Source organism: Cupressus sempervirens, chromosome 5 (assembly GCF_028749045.1).
Source record: "Cupressus sempervirens isolate cs-2001-9-10 chromosome 5, ASM2874904v1, whole genome shotgun sequence".
Lineage (NCBI taxonomy): Eukaryota > Viridiplantae > Streptophyta > Pinopsida > Cupressales > Cupressaceae > Cupressus > Cupressus sempervirens.
The window spans coordinates 352,402,031-352,427,484 of NC_143122.1; positions in this window are offsets into that span (position 1 = coordinate 352,402,031).

Genomic DNA, 25,454 nt, shown 5'->3' on the forward strand with positions numbered 1-25,454 from the left:
TTTGATAATTTATGTGTCAAATCTTTTATTTCATACCTATCTTGTCACCTATTCCTAACTTTTTTTTCATTATGAAATCTTTTTAATGATGAACAATAGTGTATAAACAATTATCACAATTTTCAATATATGTTAAATTATAATAATTTATAGATATTTTAACTATATTATATTTTAATTTTGAAACTAAATAATGAATATGAATAAAAATATAGCATTTGCAATTATATTTTTAAATTGTAATTAATTAATTTACATTAAATTATTGTCATTATTATTATTTCACGATATCTTGCACCAATTTTATTTTATAAAATCTAATATATCTTCATTGAATTTTTCATATCATCTTTACAATAAAAAGCTTATGATAGAAAATAAAATCCTTTATTAATATATATTAAAACTATAATAATAATAATTAATTAATTATATTATACATATAATATTTTATATAAATAATTAAATTAACATCAGGATTTTGGCATGCTCATTGCTCAAGCTTAAAAGTAAAATAATAATAATTAATAAAAATTTCTTTTATTTTTTCTATATTAATTAATATGCTATGTAAATTGAAAATTCTTTTCAATGATCGCGACACAATTTCGGGTCAAATTTTAAAAGATTGAAGATAAAGTCTATTTCTACCCAAAATTGGTACACGTGTACTCAAAGATTCTACCCGAAATTCTAACCGTTGTATAAAAGAAGGATCGATGGCACGAGATGAATTTTGGGCCGATTTGGAGAATGCTTTCCCATGTGCCTAGATTCGTCTAGAATCGTGACATGTGTTTGGTCACTACAATTTGGAAGACTCAGTTAATATTATTAATAACTAAGTTTATAAACAATTATCATAATTATCAATATATGTTAATAATTTATAGATAATTAAACTATATTACATTTTTATTTTGAAACTAAATAATAAATTTGAATAAAAATATAACATTTGTAATTATATTTTCAAAATTTATTTAACTTAAACTATTGTCATTATAATTTACTAATAATTATTAGTACTTGCCGATAGGTACTAGGCTCAGGGCTAAGAGCTAAATATTTCATTTTCAATGTGATTCATTAACGTTAATATTTTTATTTTTTTAAATATAAGTGCATTGGTTTATATTTTATATTTTAATAATGTATTTTTTTAATAAATTATAATATGGTTTTTGTCATTCAATTAAAAATAATATTACTTATATTATATAATCATTTAAAATTTATTATTATTGTAAATATTTTATTTTTATTATATAATAGAACATATAATATAATTATTTATAATATAATATAATATAATATAATATAATATAATATAATTATAACTATATGATATAATAGAACATATATATCAATGATTATATAATATATCTATGAATAAAATTTAAATTTAAATTAGCATCATTATAGAAAAATATAATTATATTACATTTTTATTAATTAAAATATATTATATATTATAATAAATTTAAATTAGATTTATAAAAAAACTAAAGGCAAGTACTAGTGGCACTTGTTTCATATCTTGAACCAATTTTATTTTATAAAATTTAATATATCTTCATTGAATTTTTCATATCATCTTTACAATAAAAAGTTTATGATAGAAAAGAAAATCATTTCTCTAATAGAAAAGAAAATCCTTTATTTATATTATATTATAACTATTATAATAATTATTATAAATTATATTTAAAAAATATTTTATATAAATAGTTAAAATAATCCAAAATTGGGACACGTATACTACAAGATTCTACCCAAAAATTGAAATCTTGACCATTGACTAAAAGAAGGATTGACGACCTAAGATGAATTTAAGGCTGATTTGGGGAATGCTTTCTCAAGTGCCTAGATTCATCTAGAATTGTGACATGTGTCCTTGACAAGTGTCACGATTCCGAATGACTCTTGACAATAATGATATCACTCCACAAATTCACCTAAAAATCATATCAAATCATCGATAATTAAGTTCTATTTTTATTGATTAATTTATTTAAAATGAACAAATTTATTCAAATGTATATCAATGTAATAAATTTTTTACTTTTTTATCATTATTGTTATGTACATTACTAAATTATTGAGTCTTGACTCTTTATGTCGTTTACATGTACATTGTACATACTATTAGTAAAGTACCTAAAACCATTAATTACTTAATACTTTCTTTTTAACTACTAACCCTGAATGTTTTTAGAGTATGAAGTTGAAAGTTCTCCAAGTCAAGTCTAATACGATAAGGTTTTCAAATTTCAAATTTTTAAATATTGGTAGAATTCCATTTTGTGTTCTAAAGACTAAAAGTGTGAAACTTGAGTATTAGACGACAACACCAATTACCCAATCTCGATTCTGGGTATTTAATTTTTAAAAAACTTTTTTCATTGTAATTTGTAGCAATAGAAATCTTGATTTTAACTCTCTTAGGTTTACACTTTACAATTATTTTAAATAGGCCCCGAAGAAGAATTTTGTGTAATAACGAGTAGCAGGCATGGGCAAAACAAAGTCAAAAACCTCCCGCACTAGTGCAAGCATAAAGGAAAAGAAACACATTATAGAACTCAAGCAAGTGCTACAAACCCTAGGTTTCACAGATGAATGTCATGATATTTTTGATCCTATTATCTATGGAGATTTATGAATCATGGGAATTAGACATTTGTTATTTAATAAGTGGAAAGATCCACTGAAGGGGAGAAATTATTACAAATATAACAACAATATTCGTACACATACAAATAAACTAGCTCCTTTGGTTACTAGATTAGCAAACCTTGCTGTACCCGAAGTATTCCTTTGCCCTGAAATTGTAATGCTATGTGCTCAAAATTATGATGAAAATAGAAAGGCAATTATAAACCAAAACACCCAGGAGGAAATTTTATCCATAATTGAGAGTGAATTTTTCACTTTGTTAGACCTAGGGCTAGGGTTTAAACCAGAAAGCTTTAATGAGTGCACTAACTTGGATAAACTAGCACAAGCTTATGACAAGCTAGAAAGAGTTTTTAAAGATTCATTTATTAAGGGTTTAATAAACTATGAGTCCTCTACTAGTGTTACACTGGACATAGACCATAAGCCTCCTTATCAGCTAGTTTTGATGAAATTGAGGAGGATGAACTTTTCAACAATTATTGGAATAAACAACATCCATCTGTACTATATGATTTTGGCAGTGACAGTGATAATGAAAGATAGAAGGACGTCGAGTTTGATGCCGACATTCAAGGTATTTAGGATTCTGGGTCAACCAAGGGTAGAGATATTGTTAAACTTCAAATGAGTGATTCTATTAAACAAACATATAGTAAAGGGGCAACTATGATATGAAAGATGGGTTATGCAGGTATAGGGCCCATTGGTGCAAGTGGTGAAGGGATTTGGAATCTAGTTCCAGTACCAGACCCACCCAAAATAGGATGTAATCTAATCATTGGATTCTTTGAGATTTAAGATTGTTCATCTAGAAAGGGAAAAAAACATTATACTTCTGCTTCTAAAGGTCACCCCAACACATTATTTGTTAAATCTTCAAATCTAGTTGTAGTTGATACCATTGGCACTGGCACTGGCACTAGCATGGATGAACTTTGTGCAAAAAAGAAAAAAGTTATGACAATTACACCGCCAACAATGTCAGTGATTACTTCACCAATGTATGCACTAGTAGCTTCTATACAAAACCCAGAAAATAGTCCTAAAATGCCAGGATTTGGAATGGGCCATCTGTAGTCTATTGGAAATCCTCAAAATATAATTGTAGGTGGAGTAAGTTTAACTGGAGTTGGAGGATCATACAATGATATAATTGATAATTCACCTTTCTAACACTCAATTGTGTCAACAAAGCCAAATTTTAGTTTGAACGAGTTTGCATCAAAGTTTGAATAGGCAAGCGAAAGAAATAGGCAAATTATGAAGACTTTGAAAAGTGATGCAGTTGCTAAATGTTAGGGATCTACTAACCGAATATTTCCCACATATGATCCAAATAATGAAATGATGAACTTCATGGCTGTTATGCCCCTAGGTAGAGATAATAATGCACCACAAAATGTAATAAATCGTAATGATATACAAGTTACCAGTCTTCAAATGGATTTTTCAAAAGTGAAAAATATTGACAAAATCAATATATCAAAAGAGAGCAACAAAATGGTCTACTCTACACTTTTGAAAATAGATAGCTGAAAAAAAAGGCTTACAAAGAAAATAGAAAATTTATAGGTAGACCTTGATAATATGAAGGCAAAGGAGAAAGCAACAGATAATAGGTTCAAAGAATTGTAAAACAGAATAAAGAAATCTTCTCCTACAGAGGCAATTGTCCAACAAGAAAAGATGAATGAACAAGTGCAAAAAATGACTAAAGAATTGGATGAGTGCCAAAAAAGACTTCAGCATGAACAAGCCTCTACTACACAGTTATTCAAGTCTGTAGAGAGTAGTGCATAGGTCAACAATAAATTGAAAACTAACCTAGTCTCTGCTGTCAAGGAAAATAATAATTTGAAGATTGAATTGGAGAATGAAAAGAAAAATTTGGAGTCTAGGGAAAGGATGATTTTTAATTTTTCAAAAGGAATTGGGGAATGAGAAGAAAAAAGAGGAGTCTAGTGCAAACACAATCCACAATTTGAATAAGCAATTGGAGAATATGAAACAAAAAGAGGAGTCAACTGCAAAAACTATCAGTGATTTGGAGTTTAGTGCTACTACAAGCACTAACACAATCCACCATATGAGGAGGGAATTAGAGAATGCAAAGAAAAAAGAGGAGTTAGTTGCAAAGAAATTCCTCGATTTGAGAAAGGAATTGAAGAACACAAAGAAAGAGGAGTCTACTCAAAGACTCCATGATTTGAAGAAGGAATTGGACAATGCAAAGAAAAAGGAGTCGTCCACTGCAAAGACAATCCATGATTTGAAAATGGAACTCAAGGATGAGAAGAAAAAAGTGGTAACTACTATAAATACAATCCAAGATTTGAAGAAGAAATTGGAGGATGAGAGGAAGAAGCAACTAATTGGCAAGGGCAACTAGAGGAAATATAGAAAAAGAGCGAAAAAGAGATGTCTAAAATGAAGAAAAAGATGGAGAATGTAATGGCAGAAAATAGAACGACCTCTTTCGAAGACCATCATGTGAAGGATACTATAATAAACATGGTTAAGCTTATCAAACAAGAAAATTGGGACAAAATAATGAAGAATAGTGATAGTTTGTTTGAATGGCTTGATTTAAATAGCAATCTCAGACTTGTCTTTGAAAATGTAAAAAATGATATTGTGGATAAAAGACAAATCTTCACCAATTCCTTAAAAAATCTTTATGACCAAATTTTGAATAAAGTAAAGAGATCCAATGATAGGGATTTTGCAAACCATGGAATAAACAACCACTTGGATGCCTTTGTAATGACAATTGAAGTATGTTACAATTGTGAACAAGTAACAGAAATAGCTGAAGCTCTCAAATTTGCTTTCAAAGACTTGATGAAAATGAATAACATCATACTAAACTTGTTGACTATTGGATTACCAAATCTAGCTAACTCAGACGATAGATTCATTGGAAAATAAAATTACATGAAAAAGTTGTAGGACAACATGAATTCTAATTTAGGCAACTTGGCTGAGGAAACTACTCCAGAAAGAATTGCAAGTTGCATCAAACCACTATCAACAATGAATGAAGTTATAGATAAATTTCTCGATTCATATAAAACTATCTCTCAGAATTATTTATTGTTGATGAGGTTACAACTATTTAACTACAACCTCAAACAAATGGAGCTTCCAAATGATGCAGAATGGAGTGCCCTAAAGAAATTCATTGAAGTTGGGTCATCTTCTCAAACTAAAATTGTTACTATTGCTATCACTGGCAGTCATAGTTGATAGTACTAAGAAATGACAACTTAATAAGTGATAGTACTATAATCATTTTTTTACTTGTTGCTCTTTAATTTCGAATTTTGGATTTAGTTTCAACTTTGTTTAATGTTAATTGTTACAGGAATCAAGAGTCAACATATCAAGATAGTTGGGCAGCCAAACATTGGTATACTGTTACTACACAGAGCAGATGGAGAAAATTTCCCTACTACTTGAAAAAATTGTACAATTGGAAATGTGATTGTATGCCAAAGTAACAAGAATTGTAATCCAATCAGAATCGGCAAGCTCAAACCAAATCGTGAATCAAGTTGTCGAATTGTGTGAATCATGTCAATTGCCATGGTTCTTGGAACTATGTTGTATACACATAATGTATTGTGTAGTAATAACCTGATTATATATACAATTACAAACTGACCTACAGTTATGGTTGCTCCCTTGTATCTACAAAAGGGAATTAAGGGTCAATGGTCATTTCAATTTGACATCGAGTCATTTGCAAAGGGTTGTAATTGTTTTTAATTGTTAAATGTATTATGTTACAGGCTAATTTATAATTATAAATTATAATACAGTTTTTTAAAAATAGAATTTATTCTGTTAAATGCATTATGTTACAATTTCTTAAATAAAGTAGAATCAATGAAAATCTCAACACGTTAAAAGAATACAATCAATGAAAATCTCAACATGTAAGTTTGTAACATCAACATGTTCAATTTGTTTTTAAGCATCTATAAAAGGATAGTGAATGAAGGCCATAAATTGACTTCTACAAACATAATTAATTAGTAGATAGATTCTTAGATCAGAGCTACTACTACTAGCCTACTACTTGACTCATGCAAACGTTATAACTTGAGGTCGAGAAGCTGCTATAGTTGCCAATTTTCTTGGACTGACTCAACATCACTATCATCATAATCCTCCTCATTTATTGCACATAAAATTTCATTATTCATTGTGTTTTCTTCAGATTCACTATCAACATCAATATGCATGCCAAGGTCAACATCATCTTCATTGCTTCCAATATCAGGACATGAACCACTACGACCACCATTGCCACCACCATTGCCACTACCACTGCCACTGCCATTGCCACCGACACTACCACTACCACTACCACTTGGGTTTAAAATGTTTGCAATCCCTCTTCTTTGACATTGGTTTCTCTAAATTCTAAGAGCCCTTTCATAAGGGAAACTATCTATCTCATACCTAGAATTATAGAGCCTCAAACAATTATCAAGATTTTTGTCTAATTTGTTTCTAACCTTTGTCTTCAAGATGCCCAAAGTACTAAAAACTCTCACATTCTCCACTGAACCCAATATCATTGTCAAACATAAATTGGTAAGCTTGAAATATCCTAGTATTGACACTCTCAACTGATTTCTCTCACCAAAGTTTTTCCAAAGCTTTGTTATCGCTCCTTCGTCATTTGGTTTCTCCATAAAATTATATTATTCCCTCATTATGTTTGCAAAAGAATATGATTGATCTCTCAGTCAAGATTCATCTAAAATTCCATTTATAGTTACTCCATTGATTACTTTAGGTTTGCAAAAATGCTGAATCAAAGTCGTCATCCTTCTTCAAAAATCAGTCAGACAATTTAGAGACCAATATTGTCGAAAAATAATTGGCATTGATTCGAGCAGTTCCTATGGGGGGAATCTAAATCTAATTTCTAATGAAAGATTGTAGCAAACTCGCTTGACAGAGTCAAGCATAGAGTCTTTTATCTTCTTGAAGTCTTCACTTGTAACACATGAAAGTACCTTCTCTGGTTCTTATTAAACTTCACTTCCTACTTCGTTGGGGTTGGAGTCCAGGTTGATGCGAGTATAGTACTGCATTGGTATGTCAACTCCAAATACCCTAGCATAAACTTCATCATTTGTACCAATATGTAAAATGTTCTAAGGATTGTTCAATTTGTGATTTCTATCCACTTTGCAAACTTTGATTCATCTAATGGTAGTAATCAATACAGAGTATCTAGGATATTACATGTCATTTTACGTAGCTTCTTATATTCTGCAATGTACATAGCTCTTTGTTGAACCTTTTTTATAATATTTCTCATGTCCTATAGCATGGGGAGAATAGCTGCTAAAGTTAAGGGTATCTTAACATTAGTTAGACATGAATATAGCTGAGGAAATATGTCTCAGACAGAGTGAATTAGTCCAAGAAATGAAGGATATTCAAAGATTACTCAATGTGTTGGTCCATCCAATGAGATCCATATGGTATCATTGTCCTTAAGAAGATTCTTCCCATCAGTAAGTCCTTAAGAAAAGTGTTGAAATTCTCAGACTTGTTTTGGACTTCAACAAACGTATTGGTAAATCTCTTTGATTAGAGATTCCACTTTACTTACACAACCAAAATTTCTGATAATTCCAAAAGCTAGATTAATTCGATGGGCCATGCAATGAATGAGAATAACATAGGGTGCCAAATCATTCTTGATCTTTTTGCAAAGACCGCCTTTATGACCTTGCATAACTGAAGCTCCACCCACTACAACACACACCAACTTTTTGGAAATCTCCATTTTATCCAAACCTCCACATTCAATTAGAGTACTCTTTAATAAATCATATAAATATTTAGCTGTCATACTACAATTCAATTTAGCAATAGATAATAGAAAGGGTTGACGACAAAGATTGTTTATAGGATAAACATGCATGCACACCCAGGAATTATTATCAATTGCTGGAAGTTCATCTAGAGACAATCCAATGAAATTTGATTTTTTTATTTTTTGCTTCATATCTTCTTTTTCAACCCATGCAAGACATCTAGCCCATTCCCACCTGCTATTTACTGACCAGTGACTGTTCAGATAGTTTCAAAGTTTGAAAAAGTGCAGTAAGGTAGTAATTGAAAGGTAATCTTTCATATGATGTCCTCTACTCAAAATATAAAAGACCACACTTAATTGAACTAATTTTCCCATATTTTGCACTTCCATTGCTTTCCTAATGAAATCTTCGATGGAACCTTTTACTATAGAATGCTTCTCCTGTATTTTCTAGTATAACTCGTATATTTCAGCATTCTTGATATGCAGATAAATGTCCTTTGTTTTCCAAATTAACATGGATTTTTCAACTCCATCTATAGTTTCCTTTTTTAAAACTTTACCAACATGATTTTCTACAGTATCACGTTTAAGATGCAACCTCTTCTCCTTCTTTGTTATCTCTGTGCAAATCTTACATCTGCATTCTATAGGAGGCTCACCATCAATTGGATTGGCCACTACTTCAATGAACCAATAATTTTCCACCCATTCTAACTGAAAATTCCTTTTGGATAGATCCCAACGAGATTGATCTTTCTTTGATTCCAATTTTCTTTTCCCCTTTTGTACGTGAACATGATTTATGGAATCACTTTTGGTTTTCTCACCCAACTGGTCCAGGACTGACTCCAACTCTATAATATCATTTTCTATCTTCCTACTCAGGGGAAGTGCCTCCAAATTGTGTTCAAGTTTGTTCTCGACTAATATATCAGGTTCACCAACTTAAACTTCAATACGGTTTGAGTCTCCAACTTGTGACGAATCTCATTTTTCAATAAGCACTGGAGATCTAACTTGTGAATCTTTTAGGCTACCAACATTTCCACCACCAAAATATGCTGCTATGCTTTTGTGTTTTGGTAATGGTGGCCTCTCTTGGATTTTTAGGGATCCTACTAGAAACCCTGTTACCCCTCTTGTTTGACATTGCAAACTAATAAACGTTGTAAAAAATAAATCAACTTAGTTGTTGAACAAAAGACTCAAATAGTGATGACTCAAAGATTGTAAAAAGTGATAGTAGACTACATAGACTACATATAATAACAATAATATGTTTCATTCTCCAAAAAATGGTACTACTACTATGGTACTATAGTCTACGACAATAAAATTCTCAAACCTATAGGCTATCTTAGCATGTGAGATGTCTTGTCACTAGTGGTAAAACTAAAAAATAACTAGTACCACTATACCAGTACGATATTATCACTGTCAACATAAAAAAATTAAAAATCACTTGCATTTTATGAAAATTGGGGTCCACGAGTCAATGGTCAATGCACACAACACTTTGAAACTTCGACAAAAATAAGAAATGCTAGTCTCTAGAGCATTAAATAACGAATTGTGTAGAATAATTATATCTTATAGTGTAATTTAGGTTGGCAAATAACGTAGGATTAATAAGTAGGAGTGTCAAATGTAGGTGAAGCACACCTTCCTATGCAAGCCCATAGTATGAAATAGTTGGCTAAATGGGGCTGGTGGTTGACACAGGTTGAGAAAATGGTAGGCGACGCCCAACCCAAGGGAAAATTATTTGGTTGTAGTAATGGTGAAATTACATGGGCCAATAAGAAACAAACATGCAAAAGTTGGTAAAATGTTTAAAATAAATGTATATTACATTGGTGATTGGACCAATATTTTTGACCAATCATGTGATAACTAATGGGCGACTACCACGGGCGTTGAACCCAAATTTGATAAATATCTAGTGACATGGTTGGCCTATGTTGCATGTGCTATTTTCCAAATGATGATCGACCCACGAGACGAGATTTCCAAAAGGAAAATATTCGCCACTAAAGTAATCTTTGAGTCCAACATCAGGACACCTAAATATATGGATTGTACACTTCATTAAGACTATCAAAACAATGAAAATACTAATTGATTGGGCTTTGATTCTTAGTGAGAACTTGGATGAGAAACTAGTGGCAATCAAGAACAACCATAAGTTCTATATGACATCTTATTTGGTGTACCTACTAGCTATAAGGATGACTAATTATTCAGGACTATTCAAAAAGGGCATCATGCAAGATGCAAATGCATGGCCCTATATAGCATATCCCCAGTTAGTAAAGAAAAAGCTTGCAAAGCATAACAATTAATACATAATAGTGAATGATGCCTTTATTTTCATGATTATCTAGTTCATTGAAGGGGATTATGGGAAAAGGATGTCAGATGAGGCAGCAACAAAGATTTCAAAAATTGGCACCTCTTACATCCAATTTAGGACATTCACTTATTTGAGGGTAGCAGGTATGACTATCAATCCCAAGAAGCTCCCTAGGTATCCATGTGACAAACTCATATTGTTGGAGATCACTCACCAACTCTTGTCTACATATGACAGAGTCAAGGAGTAGCACAAGATAACCTTTGTGTGGCCCATTACTCTAGGACCATTTAGTGTAGTCTGGAGATAAGATATTCCACCTTTGGGGTTTGAGTTGGATCAGTATCCCTTGGATGAATGTAATTCTTCTCGTCCTTTTTTTGATAACATTGGAAGAGTGTAGCACTTGGCAGGCAAACAATTCCAACATGAAGATACAATTGAAAACCATTAGATGATTGTAGTAGACGATTATGATATTTGTATAAGGGATTATTGTAGGATGATTCTCTATTTGGAAAGTAGTGCTTTGAAGATAAAGGTTCCTTTAAATATAGTGCACCAAGATACTAAAGTTGTGTTAGATCCATTGTATAATAGTGATAAGATTTTTGATCGACCTATTATGAATGTAGAGATTGATAATGAAGAAAATTTAGATATTAATCATAGGGCTAGGCACATCATCAAAATGACCAAGGATTGGATAAAGACCTTTCAAATTGGATCATATTCCTCAAGCGATAGTCTTCCAAGCTACAACCTGCCCAATAAGAGGTAGAGGAGCCAAGGTAATAGTGCCCACTTTCACAACTCAATCCCTAGTAAGGGTGAGAAAAGTACACCAACTTGACAAAGAAGTTGGATATTACAAGGCTTAGAAGGGTAAATGCAAGAGGAAAAGAACTTTTCCTCAACAAGCCAAGCCAGAATAAGGAACAATTCAAGCACTGCCACAACAAGGGGTAGAGAATGTACAAGGGTCAGAGAATGTAGAAGCTATGCAAACCAGAGGTAATCCTCAAGTGCCATTGATAGAGCAAGGGCAAGGAGGAGCTAAAATAGAATTATAAGAAGTGTCTCCACCTAAACAAGAGGTACAAGTCTCCTCATCGGCTCCTAAGAGAAGAAAGATCAAAACTCTAGTCAAGAGGAGACAAAAGGTGATTCCTTTTCCATCAATTCCAGAAGTCATTCCAGAAGGGGAAGAAGATGATGATGAAGATGAAGAAGATAACCTTCCTTTGAGTTGGAAGACTCATCTTGCTAGAGTCACAAAGGTCGAATCGAGAAGAAGCTCTACCATTACAGCACCATCCATTCCCACTCAACCTATTTAGTCTACTATCTCAGAGGGTGAGTTGCAGTAATGGATTGATCAACAAGAAGATGAAGGGGTTGATGTCTTTCATATGTCAAATTTTGATTTCATGCCAATTGGCACTGAGTTGGTGAGAGATAAGAGAAGGGATACTCTGACTTATCAACCTTTACAAGAGGATTGGAATCAATTGCCATCTTAGCCACAAGAACCCAAAGTAGCTCCATCATCCCCAGATCAGGGAACATTTTACATGGATAAAGGTTTGGCTACTCGTCTCCCTTTGAGAAATGAAGAAGAACAAGTCCAAGATGAATAGGAAGAAGAGTCACAACACATACTTTCCAATGAAGTGTCAAAGGAAGGAGAAATGTGTGAGAAACCTTAGCAGACTTCCCAAGACATAGACGTGAGAATTGTGGACTCCACAGATACAAAGACTCTGGATGTGGATCTCTCACAAAAGGAGAAGACTCTAGAGAGGAGTGATAAGGGGAAGAGTATAGCAGAACAAACTCCTTCAAAAGATAAATCTCTAATGGAACATATTATAAGATGGTTGAGGAAAGAGGTGATTAGAAACAAAAGGCATTGGTATAATATTGAGGAAGAGGGAATGAGAGAATTGATTGAAGCTCTTAAGAAGCTCAAGTTGCCTCCAAAAGATGCACGAGCATTGGCCTTTGTGACGAGTCATCAGAATCAAGACTTGTTTTCTCATGTTGCTCTCCCTCCTCCACATGTAGATATAGAGGAATTAACTCTAAAGGATTATCAAATTAGGGAGGTTGTTCTTACGAAACCCACGTTGGACACTGCCAAGTTAATGGTGAAAATGGGAATCAAAGAAGCATTTAGGCACTTAGAACAAGATTAGATTGAACTAATAACTCTTCAAAAGTAGAATGAGATCCTATAAGAATATCTAAACAAAGTATTTGGTTCATGAGATCCTAAAAATCTTGAGGAGACTTTAAATGCAACACTTGAGAAAAGCGATAAGGAGAATGTGCAACTTGATCCATTTTTGAAAGCTTGTCAGCAATGACAAGAAAGTTTTGAAGAGAAAGGTGTGTAGATTAAATAGGGAAATCTTAAACTGCTACACCATATTCAAAATAATGTAGATAATCTGGTGGCTATTTTGAACCAAGATTTTGGGTTAATGGACGAAGTACATACCTGGGGCAAAGACCTGCAAGCACTACAGTCAATCAAGGGTCAAAGGTATAAGATGTTAATGGAGGTATATGCAACATAAGAGTTAGATAAAATTGATGATTGGATAGAGAAGATTGCGGATGGAAATAAAGTAATGGAAACATTACATGCATATATTCATAAGCTCAAGGATCAAATCCAAGAGAAAATTTTGGAGGCAAAGAAACATTATAGTGATGCATGCTTAGATATTTTTGAAGATGATTGAAGGGACAAATTAATGAGTGTAGAAGTAGTTGTTGAATAGTTCCAGAAGACTTTTGAAGAAGCTTCTAATGATGATGATATTAGGAAAACATTCAAGAGAAAAGAAGAATTACTAGACTTGGATGTGAAACTGAGAGATTTTGTAGAAACTCGCATCAAGGTAGGCAATTATAGGAAAAAATTGAAGGACAAATATGAAACTTTAGATTTTTTGGATGCTATCCAAGTCACCGAGATTATTGAGAAATTTTGTAATTAAATAACTTGCACAATAGAAGAAATCATATGAAATATTATATAAATACTTGATAATAACTGAGAGTAATATGCCACATCAAGCAGGCAACCTCCAAATATTCAATGATGAAATAAGACTCACAACCACCTATATATACCTAATTATGATTAGGTTGAATAGACACAACCCAACATAATACCTAGGCCGACCTACCTACCTAAATAATACTATAATAATGATAACATGACTTAATTAAGGATTAATATAACCACAAGTTGACTATTTATAACCCTATATACACTAATATTAAGGGTGTAGCATGCCCCTTGCCTTGAGAGAAGCATTGTCCTCAATGCTAACCAAGTTTGGATTCTTTTGAATGAACTCCTCATCCTACCATGTGGCCTTTTAAACTAGTAAGTTCTTCCATTGGATGAGATACTAAGTTAGGGTTTTATTCCTCAACTTCTTCATGCATGTTTGAAGAATGCCCTTTGGTTCCAAAATTATTCTTCCTTCTTCATCAAGTTTTGGTAGTACCTGTTTGAGTTGGAATATTTTTCCCAATTACCTTCTTCAAACAAGAAACATGAAAGACTGGATGTATATTTGTTGGTGGTGGCAACTCAAGCTTGTAGGTAACACTACCGATATTTTGCATGATTTGCTATGGTCCATAATATCTTGGAGACAACTTATTATTATTATTATTTTTCTTCATTGAGATTCTTTTATAAGGTTACAATCTCAGGAAGACCCAATCCCCAACTTCAAAATTTCTTTCACTATGATGTTGGTCCACTTGTTGTTTCATTCAATTTTGTGCCAAAGCTAAATTCTCCTTGAGTCCTAAAAGTACCTGTTGTTGATGAAGCGAGTGGTCCTCTACTAGCTAAACTCTTGATGACACCTCTAATGATGATGTGATGGAAGGAGGATGATATCCATAAAGTGCCAAAAATGGAGACATTTTTGATGAGCTATGAAAAGAAGTATTGCACCACCATTCTGCAAGAGGTAGCCAATCCACCCATTGAGATTATTTTTCTAAAGTGAAATAATGTAGATATCCTTCCAAACATTTATTAACAACCTTCATTTTCCCATAAAATTGAGGATTTATGAAGAAATATGAGCCAGTTGAGTACCCAAACATGATAATCAATCTTTCCAAAAGTGACTAGTAAAGATACGATCACAATCACTAATAATAACCTTAGATAAACCATGTAGCTTTTAGATATTCTACATGAAAATTTTTTCCACTATACTTGTTGTGAAGGGATGTGATAATGCAATGAAATATGCATATTTAGTGAGGTGATCAATTACTACCATGATGACATTATGACCTTTAGATTTTGGAAGCCCTTTGATGAAGTCCATGGATACCTCTTCCCAACATTGGCTAGGAATAGATAAAGAATGCAAGATACCTAGTGTCTTAATTGTTTCCCCCTTATTTCTTTGACAAACCAAATAGTCAACCACAAATTTTTGAACATCACCTTTTAGCTCTTCCCAAAAAAATCTTGCTTGAACCGATGATATGTCTTCAAAAAGCATGAATGACAACCAATTGGAAACTCATGTAGTTCTTTGAGGATCTTGTGTTTAAGAGTGGAATTCTTTTAGAGATACAAGTGCTCTTTATACCAAAGAATATCCCCCTTTAAACAAAACTTTTCTGAACTACTAGGGTTACTTTTTATATGCTGTCCATGAGATTACTTTTTGCAACATCATTTTTCCACTCTTCTTTGGCTTCTACCACCCAATTTGTAATATTGAAAGGGAAAAAAATAAGGCTTCATCTTTTTCATCCTTCTTGGAAAGTGCATTGGCCATAATATTTTTCTTCCCTTTCTTGTATACAATTTCAAAGTCATATCCAACATCTTAGTGACCCATTTTTGTTGCTCTTCTAAAGATAGTCATTATTCCAAAAAATATTTTAGGCTATCATGATCTATCTTAATCTTGAAGTGTCAACCAATTAAATAAGGCCTCCATTTTTTAACTACATGAAGGATTGCTAGCGTTTCCTTCTCATAAATAGGTTTAAGTTAATTTTTTATCTTTTAATTGATGACTCTCAAAAGAAATTGGTCGACCTTCTTGCATGAGAACTGCTCCTATCCCATTTTCAAAAGCATCACTATCTACAATGAATTCCTTGGTGAAGTCCAGAGTGGCAACCACCAGAGTTTTATACTTAGCCTTATTTAATTGCTCAAATGCTACATTAATAGATTCATTCCAATGAAAAGAATCCTTCTTCAATAGAGTGGTAAGGGGTGCTTCTATACGACCATAATTCTTCACAAATCTTCTATTGTACCCTATCAATCCCAATAAACCCCTCAACTTCTTAATGGTTTTTGGAATAGGCCATTCCATGATAGCCTTAATTTTTTTAGGGTCCACCTTTACTCCTTCATGTGAAACTATGTGTCCCAAATAATCCACCTCCTTAAGACTAGAAGCACACTTGGATGGCTTAGCATGAAGTTGATGATCTTTGAGTAATTACAATGCTTGACCTACAAGTTGCAAATGTTCTTCCCAAGTCTTGCTATAAATTAATATATCATCAAAAAACACTAACACAAACTTTCTCAAGAACTTCTTAAAAATGGAATTTATCAAAATTTGGAATGTAGATAGTGCATTCGTAAGACCGAATGTAATCACCAAAAATTCATAATGAGCCTCATGAGTTTGAAATTTTTTCTTACAAATATCTTCCTCCTTAATCCAAATTTGGTGATAACCCGATCTAAGTCCTAACTTGGTAAAATACATAGCTCCATTTAATTCATCTAGAAGATCATTGATGACTAGAATAGGAAACTTGTCTTTAATGGTGTACTTGCTGAGCACTTTATAATTTGGACACATGCACCAAGTTTCATCCTTCTAACACACCATCACAATAGGTGAGGAGTAATCACTTTGGCTATGCCTGATAATTCTTGCCTCTAGCATTTCCTCAACAATTTTTTCTATCTCATTTTTTTGTATGTGTGGGTACCTATAAGGCTTGATGTTTGGTGGTTGGATCCCTAGAACTAGTTGTATGGCATGGTCATGATCCCTCTTAGGAGGAAGTCCTTTAGGCATATCTCCAAGAATCATTGAGTGATGATCAATTATTGCATGAAAATCTAGATGAGTAAGAGCATTATATTGAGAGACTTCTAATGAACATAGCTAGGCCACAAATCCATCCACATCTTTCTTAAGAAACTTTTGCATTAGATGAGAGCTTACCATCTGTGGGGATTTTTCCTTCAATCCCCTTAGCTCCACTACCTTTCCTTTTGATTGAAATCACATGAATAGTTCTTGGAAGTTCATCTTAGTTGTTCCCAATGTAGTAAGCCATTGTACTCCAAAAACAATATCCCCTATACCCATGGATATTGCATACATTGGGGTATCAAGTTGATAATATCCCATAGATAATTTGATGCTATGACACTTCCCTGAACAACTAATTGTGCCCCCATCTACAATCAAAACCTAAAACTTTGGGGCTAGATATATAAAATAATTTAGAAGAGTTGCCAATTTTTTATTGAAAAAATTATTAGTATTACCTTAGTTGATCAATGCTATTACTTTCTGCTTCTTTAAGAAACCCACTACCTTGAGAGTTTGTGGTGTACTAAAACGTGAAAGTGCATGACAAGAAATGATTGGTTGAGAATCATGTGATTCCTCACTTGACTCCCAATCCTCCTCTGCTATGGGCTCATCCTCTTCTTCCTCATTTGGACCTTCAATATATAACAATTTCTTTTTACTACATTTATGCCCTCGACTGTATTTTCTATCACAATTGAAACACAATCCTTTTGCTCTTTTCTCCTCAATTTGTTATGGAGTCAACTTAGTAGGTTGAGGAAGATAAGGTGTTGAATAACCATTTTCTCTTGTCACATTATCCCCTTACTTTCTAGGAATCAAGAACTTCTCCTCTACCTTACGTGCCAATATAAGAGACTTATTTACTGAGCTAGGACTAAACATGCAAACCTCATGTTGAATGTGATCCTTGAGACCACCCAAGAATAAATTGATAAGTTCTCCTCTGTAATTTTATCCACTTTTAAGGATAGATTTTGGAATTTTTGATTATAATCCTTAATTGATTCTATTTTTTGAAGCTTAGCAAGTTGGCTAGAGAAGTTTTTTTATCACACTATTGCTATATTGTGCTTGGATTTCTTCTGTAAAAATTGACCATGATACAATAACACCCTTTTTCCTCCAATGATACGAAATGAATTGATCTAGTTCTAGATATAAGGAAGCCATTGTGACCTTTTTTCCATATGGGGTTTGATGTACCTCAAAAACATTCTCCATTTGATTTATCCATGTTAGAGGATCCTTGCCATCAATTTTGTGAATATCCATTGTTGGAAAAAAATTCCTAGATCCCATAGGAGTATTAAAATTTGTGTCATTATTAATCGACTTGAAGGTTTCACCTTGACTGCTTGACAACTCCTTCCTTTTTCAATTATATAGGTGCTTAACATGCTTCATATATTAGATATATCTCCTCATAGGTCACACATATTCCTCTTAACCTCTTCCTTGAACTTACTTATTTCCTCATTGGGATTACTATCCTCTATTGTTTCCCAATTTTGATTAGAAGATTTCTCTAGTGTGGTAGCATTCTTTTTGCCTATTTTTGGAGGCCCTATCATGATGGAAACCAATATTTTTGAAGTAAATCACACAAATAAAATATAAATTATCTGATTTTTTAATTTAGTTTTTAGTATAACTTACTAGGGCCAAGATACCCTTAGGAAAAATAATTTTGTTTTTGGCAAATTTGCTGCCTTGAAAGTGAATGCTCCTAATTTTGTAATAACTTGCTTATTTTTGCTTCAATTTCTCCAATCTTTGAAATATAGGTGTTAGAGTAAATAATTAATTAATTATTAATTATTTATTCTATTACTTAAGCTTACTTAGGTAAATGCATTTATTTAATATTTTGTATTTAATGCATGTAGTGGTTAGTTGTTGACAACACGGGAGTTTGTTCCCTTCTAGCATGTTCCACCTTTTGTGGATGTGTACTGACTTGTCAAGCTTATCTTCTACCACCTTCCAGCTTGTTCTACAAGCTTCCATGAGCTTTTTATAAGCGAGCTCTCTCATTGTATTTTCATAAAGCATTGTGCATATTGTAAATACATTTTCTTCTTGTGTTTGCACATATTGTCTCTCATGTCCGTTTAGGGTTTTTCCCTTGCTCCGTGCTCTTCCTTCCTTGGCTTCTCTTTGACAGGTTCTCACATGCAGGTGATCTTGGGCATCTTTGGAGTTGGCTTTCATCAACTCCAACATAGTATCAGAGCCTTCCTGCTGCTGCTTCGTTGAAGGATTTTTGAAGCCATGATTTGAAGTCACAAACCCTAGTTTATTTGTGCATTTTTTCTTCAAATCAGGGGATCCATGATTTTTTGTTGCACTTTCAGCCCAAATAGACACCACCATTGGATCCAGAAGACCGTTTGCAGTTAGGATTCATATAAAGCTTGTTGATTTTGGAGACAGAGCTCCGAGAGGCAAATTTGTTTATACGGAGGCCATTTCTGTACAGATCGTATGGATTTCTGAGCAAAATAAAAAATAAAAAAAATAATTTGGCATGCTGCCACCACACAACCACTGCACCACCACCGCACAACCTATGCTCAGCCTGTGGGCTGCCACAACCGACTGCGCGACTGCAGCATTGCCGCAGCTCGTTCGCCGCTCGCCCACAAAACTCCACCAGCCGTGCCTCCCAAGTCCATCGCCTTCGACTGATGCAATGCCCAAAATCACCACCTCCACCAATCAAAGCTCTGCCTGCCAGTTCAGAACTTTGTTAGCTGCTGCAACTAATCAATCACTAACGCGTGGAGTACCACTCACCTAGTCACAGCGAACCCAAAGGTGACACATGGCATGGGTGCCATGTGGACCCTGCCATGTCAGCTGCCTGCCACGTGGCGTCCATGTGGCACTGCCATGTGGCTTTTTTTTGAGGTGACATCCATGTGGCTGTCAATTTTAAACCATTGACTTGCTGATGTAAGCATGACATTAGCGCTTGTGTCATCAGACTTTGCATGCACCTCTCGTGATTCTGTTTTGGAGCTACTGTTGGTTTTTTGTCCATAACTTGAGCATATGGAGTTATTTTTTCGATCCAAAAGAAGTGTCAAAAAGCTAGTTCTGAGACGAAGACATTGGTGTAGGTATTTTTAAGTTTTGATGCTTTTTTATTGCCCTTTTTTTAGTTGAAGTCCAAAGTCCTATTTTTGACTCCGACAAGCATATCTTTTGCATCCCATGCCTATTTTTTGAAAACTTTATATTTTTGGAAAGCTGATTCTGTCACCTTTTCAAAAATGTGGTCTTTTTTCTTAGTTTTTGGCCCATGCTCTTTCTATCATAGTTTTGGCATTTTTGCTATATGGTGGATATTTTGAGTGTTTTAGGCTCGAGGATCGTTTTCCTGGCATGGATTCTCTTGTTTTCGATTGTACTTTATTTTTTTGAAGCTCATTTTTAATTTTGATCATTTTAGCTATCATTTTGAAGCACTTTTATGTATCACACTGAGATAAAGTGCCACTTTTGCATTTCGGGAGTCATGAACGTTGTTTTGAGTCAGTTGTACATGCATTATTTTCATAAAGCACCATGGGGGGGATAATTATTTGCTATTTTAGGCATTCTCCCTTTTTCAAGTGAGTGTCTCTTCCACGACATTAGCCCCATGTAGAGTCAGTTTGACCATGTCTTTATAGGTGTCTGTACCTCTTTCCCTCTCTCGTTGTTCTTGGTTCGTCTGCACGAGACTTTGGCCCACCTTCTCAGTTGCCTACCATCACACCTCATCTGCATTAAGGGGGGTTATGTTCTTGTTCTAATGCATCCGTGGTTCGATGGTTTGATAGTGTGAACTATGTATTCAGTGGTTGATCCTATATATAAGGCGATTGTAGTGGCTGGCTACCTATGCATTTCGGTGAGATGGATCATCTAGCATATAGACATGCTCGGTTCTTGCCTTCTTCTTCCATGGAGGTTCTTCAGATCAGTAGTTTGATAGATTTGCGACTTCTTCATGCTTTAGTGATGCTTCTTCATGATCACTCCTTGTTCTTGTTTTAGGGGACATTTCCCTAGTTGGAGGCTTCTTCAGTTCTTCACTAGGTTCTTACCTCTTTTTGGGGGAGGGTTTTTCCCACATGGTTTTCTCTCTTTCTCCATTTTACAGAGGTTGCATTGTACTTGGGTACCTAAAATGGCCTCGTTGCTGAGACCCATTCTGGATTCATCTTAGTTTTGTGAGCTTAAGGCATTTCCCTAAGTTGCACTTAAAAGGGGGTGTTAGAGTAAATAATTAATTAATTATTAATTATTTATTCTATTACTTAAGCTTACTTAGGTAAATGCATTTATTTAATATTTTGTATTTAATGCATGTAGTGGTTAGTTGTTGACAACACGAGAGTTTGTTCCCTTCTGGCATGTTCCACCTTTTCTGGATGTGTGCTGAGTTCTTAAGTTTATCTTCTACCACCTTCCAACTTATTCTACAAAGCTTCCATGAGCTCTTTATAAGCGAGCTCTCTCATTGTATTTTCATAAGGCATTGTGCATATTGTAAATACATTTTCTTCTTGTATTTGCACATATTGTTTCTCATGTCCGTTTAGAGTTTTTCCTTTACTCAATGCTCTTCCTTCCTTAGCTTCTCTTTGACAGGTTCTCGCTGTTAGAATCTGAAAAGATTAATAACCCAGAAAACTAGTGCAAAGAGTAAATATCTAAACTATGAATGCAAATGATACAAAATCAAAATAGCATCATAGAGTTAGTCTCCAAGAGAGTAATGCAAATGCTTGAAGCAAAATAGCATTAAGAGGATGCAAAAATAAGAGATACAAATACAAGCCAGGTAGCATGCTTATATAGGCTAAGAAGAGGGAGGAGGTGGCAACACCAACCAATGAGGAGCAACCATCTATCGGACTAAAGATAGCAAAGTATCTTCCCAAGATAGCTAATGGATGCTCACATGTAGGAAGGTGACACCTCACAACCATTCACCTAATAAGACATGCTTTATTAACCTAAGCGAGATTATTAAAAGTGTAGGAAAAACCTAGCAAAATAGAAAAAATAAAAAACTACACTAACACCCCCCCATAAGCGAAGCTTAGGTGGATGTAGAAATGGGTCCCGGCAACGAGGCCATGTTAGGTACCCAAGTACAATGCAAGAAGATGCAACCTCTGAAAGTGGGGAAAGAGAGAAAACCACAAGGGAAAAACCCTCCCCCAAAAAGAGGTAAGAACCTAGTGAAGAACTGAAGAAGTCTCCCGCTAGGGAAATTGTCCCCTAAAATAGGAACAAGGAGTGATCATGAAGAAGCGGCATCACTGAAGCATGAAGAACCGCAAAACTCTGTCAAAATGCTGATCTGTAGAATCCCCATGGAAATAGAAGGCACGAACCATCAACCAAAGGAACCTCCATGGAAATAGAAGGCACGAACCATCAACCAAAGGAACCTCGATGGAAATAGAAGGCACGAACCATCAACCAAAGGAACCTCCATGGAAATAGAAGGCATGAACCATCAACCAAAGAAGCATAGAAAAACAATATAACCTCCCCTTAAGGTAGGTGAGGTGACAGGCAGCTGAAAAGATGGGCCAAAAAATCTCCTACAACACAGGAGCCAAACTCATCGAGAGTGAGGTACAAACACAAATAAAGGCATGTGTCGTCGACACTGCATGAGGAATTAGAGAAAGAGAGCCTATAAGCGGCAAACAACTATCCCCCCCATGGCACTTTATATAATAGTGCGAGTACAACGAATCACAATGATGAAAAGGATCCCGAATTGCAAGAGTGGCACTTTATCTCAGTGCGTTGCATAAAGATGCTTACAGTGAATATCAACAATGATCAGAAAAAACATAAGGCTGAAACAACAAAAGGTAAAGCCCAAAACGAAGCAACTGAAGCAACAAAATCGATCTCCGGAGCTGAAACAAACAGAATATCCACCAGAATGCTAAAATGCAAAAGACTGAATAGGATGTGTCTGGAACAGAATCTGGAACAACAACCAGCATCACTGGAAAAAGCACAGAAAGAGCTTTCCAACGATATAAAGAAGTCCAAAATTGGAGATCGAAAGCTCAAGATACGCCTCCCGGAGTGCAAAATAGAACATCCGGCTTCGACTGCCATAACAGGCAACCAAACTGAATCAAAACTCAAAAACACGTGTACCGGCATCTCCGTCTCAGAACCAGCTTTCCGACGTTTTTTTTTTTTTTTTTTTGGATCGGAAAAATACCTCCATATGCAAAAGTTATGGCCAAAAAACCACAAGTAGGTCTTGATTTCAATGCATTACAAACCCTCATGAAGAGCATATGTTAAAAGTGAAACTTGGAATCAAGGAAACGAATAGCACCACTGCGATCTACTCGAAAAATCATGCACTTTAAAAAAAAGAATCGCCTCGATACGAGGTTGTATGAGAAAGTTATGATCCTCCGAAGTTTCCAAAACGAGAACTGTGCACAGTCACGGCTGAGAATCTGTAATTTCTGAAGAATTCATGCCTGAAAATCAAAAACTAACTCCATTATTGGATAGAGCACAAAAAAATAGCCAAGTTCATAACAAGAATCATCAAAATCAAAGTCCGTATGAGCAAGAACGAGACATTTGAAAACTGCATTCAGATCTGCGGCTGCCAACGGAGAGGGGTATGGCTATAGCTTTGCATGCTCGATCCTGAAAAATATACAGCTTGCATGCAAAATCTAAAAGATACCCAGATGGTTTTTCGGGGCTGCAAACAAAACCCAAAAAGCGTTTTTCTTGCTGATGAACAGAAGATGTTGCTGTAGTGTAAATCAGACGCCTTTAACAGAAAAAAACGGCTCCAAAAATCAAAAAATGACCCCAGCAACCAAAATTTGACATGCAAATGCTGGATCAGCTTCTCAAGTCCATCAATGGCATGCTGGAACCTGCAAAACTGATTGAAAACTCCAAATATGCAAGTTGGTTGTCAGATTTGAGATTGAAACCCCAGAGAAAAACTGTTTTTGTCAAAACTTTTCTGATTCTCAAGATCATCCAAAGATGCAAGAGAAGAGCATACTTCGTTTTTCAAAAAACTAGAATAAAGTTTATTTGCCCCCCCGGAATCTCTCAAATAAGGAAACTAAAATCTACTCTTGCACATAGAAAAGCTCTGATACCATGTTAGAATCTGAAAAGATTAATAACCTAGAAAACTAGTGCAAAGAGTAAATATCTAAACTATGAATGCAAATGATACAAAATCAAAATAGCATCATAGAGTTAGTCTCCAAGAGAGTAATGCAAATGCTTGAAGCAAAATAGCATTAAGAGGATGCAAAAATAAGAGATACAAATACAAGCCAGGTAGCATGCTTATATAGGCTAAGAAGAGGGAGGAGGTGGCAACACCAACCAATGAGGAGCAACCATCTATCGGACTAAAGATAGCAAAGTATCTTCCCAAGATAGCTAATGGATGCTCACATGTAGGAAGGTGACACCTCACAACCATTCACCTAATAAGACATGCTTTATTAACCTAAGCGAGATTATTAAAAGTGTAGGAAAAACCTAGCAAAATAGAAAAAATAAAAAACTACACTAACACTCGCATGTAGGTGATTTGGGGCATCTTCGGAGTTGGCTTTCATCAACTCCAACAATAGGCTCCTCTACTATGTATTCAAAAACCCAATACAAGTTATACTTGAATTTGGCAAGATGTGAGAGATATGTAGATCTCAATAAATTGAGTAGAAATAGTAATTCTGCAATAATTTGCTCCAATTCCTTTGAATTTTGAACTATAGCTTCTTTAATATATTCTTCAAAAACCCTTTGAAAATCTTTGAATAATTTTCTAAAATTTGAAAGTTATCCTCTTCCCAAAATCGCCCCAATGTTGAGAAAAAATCTTACCTCTATGGTGCCAAGATCATGCTCTGATACCATTTGTAATGAAATAACTTACATGATAGAAGAAATAATATGAAATATTATATAAATGCTTGATAATAACTTAGAGTAATATGCCACTTCAAGGGGGAAACCTCTAAATATCTCCAATGAGAACACACTTCACAATATGATGATGGAATAAGACTCACAACCTTCTATACATACCTGATTATGATTAGGTTGAATAAACAAAAACCTTACATAACACCTAGGTCGATGCACCTACCTAAATAATACTATAATAATAATAACATGACTTAATAAAGGATTAAGATAGACACAAGTTGACTATTCATAACCCTATATACACCAATATTAAGGGTGTAGCAAATTTAAGAGCAAATACTCAAACATAGCTTTGTTATAAAAGGGAACAAAACCCAGAAGCTAGAATTTTAGTTTTGACACTTGGTGAAACTTCGCATTTTTTGAACTTGCTTTTGATGTGCGTGGGTGTGCCAGTGTGTAAGTGCACCAGGTG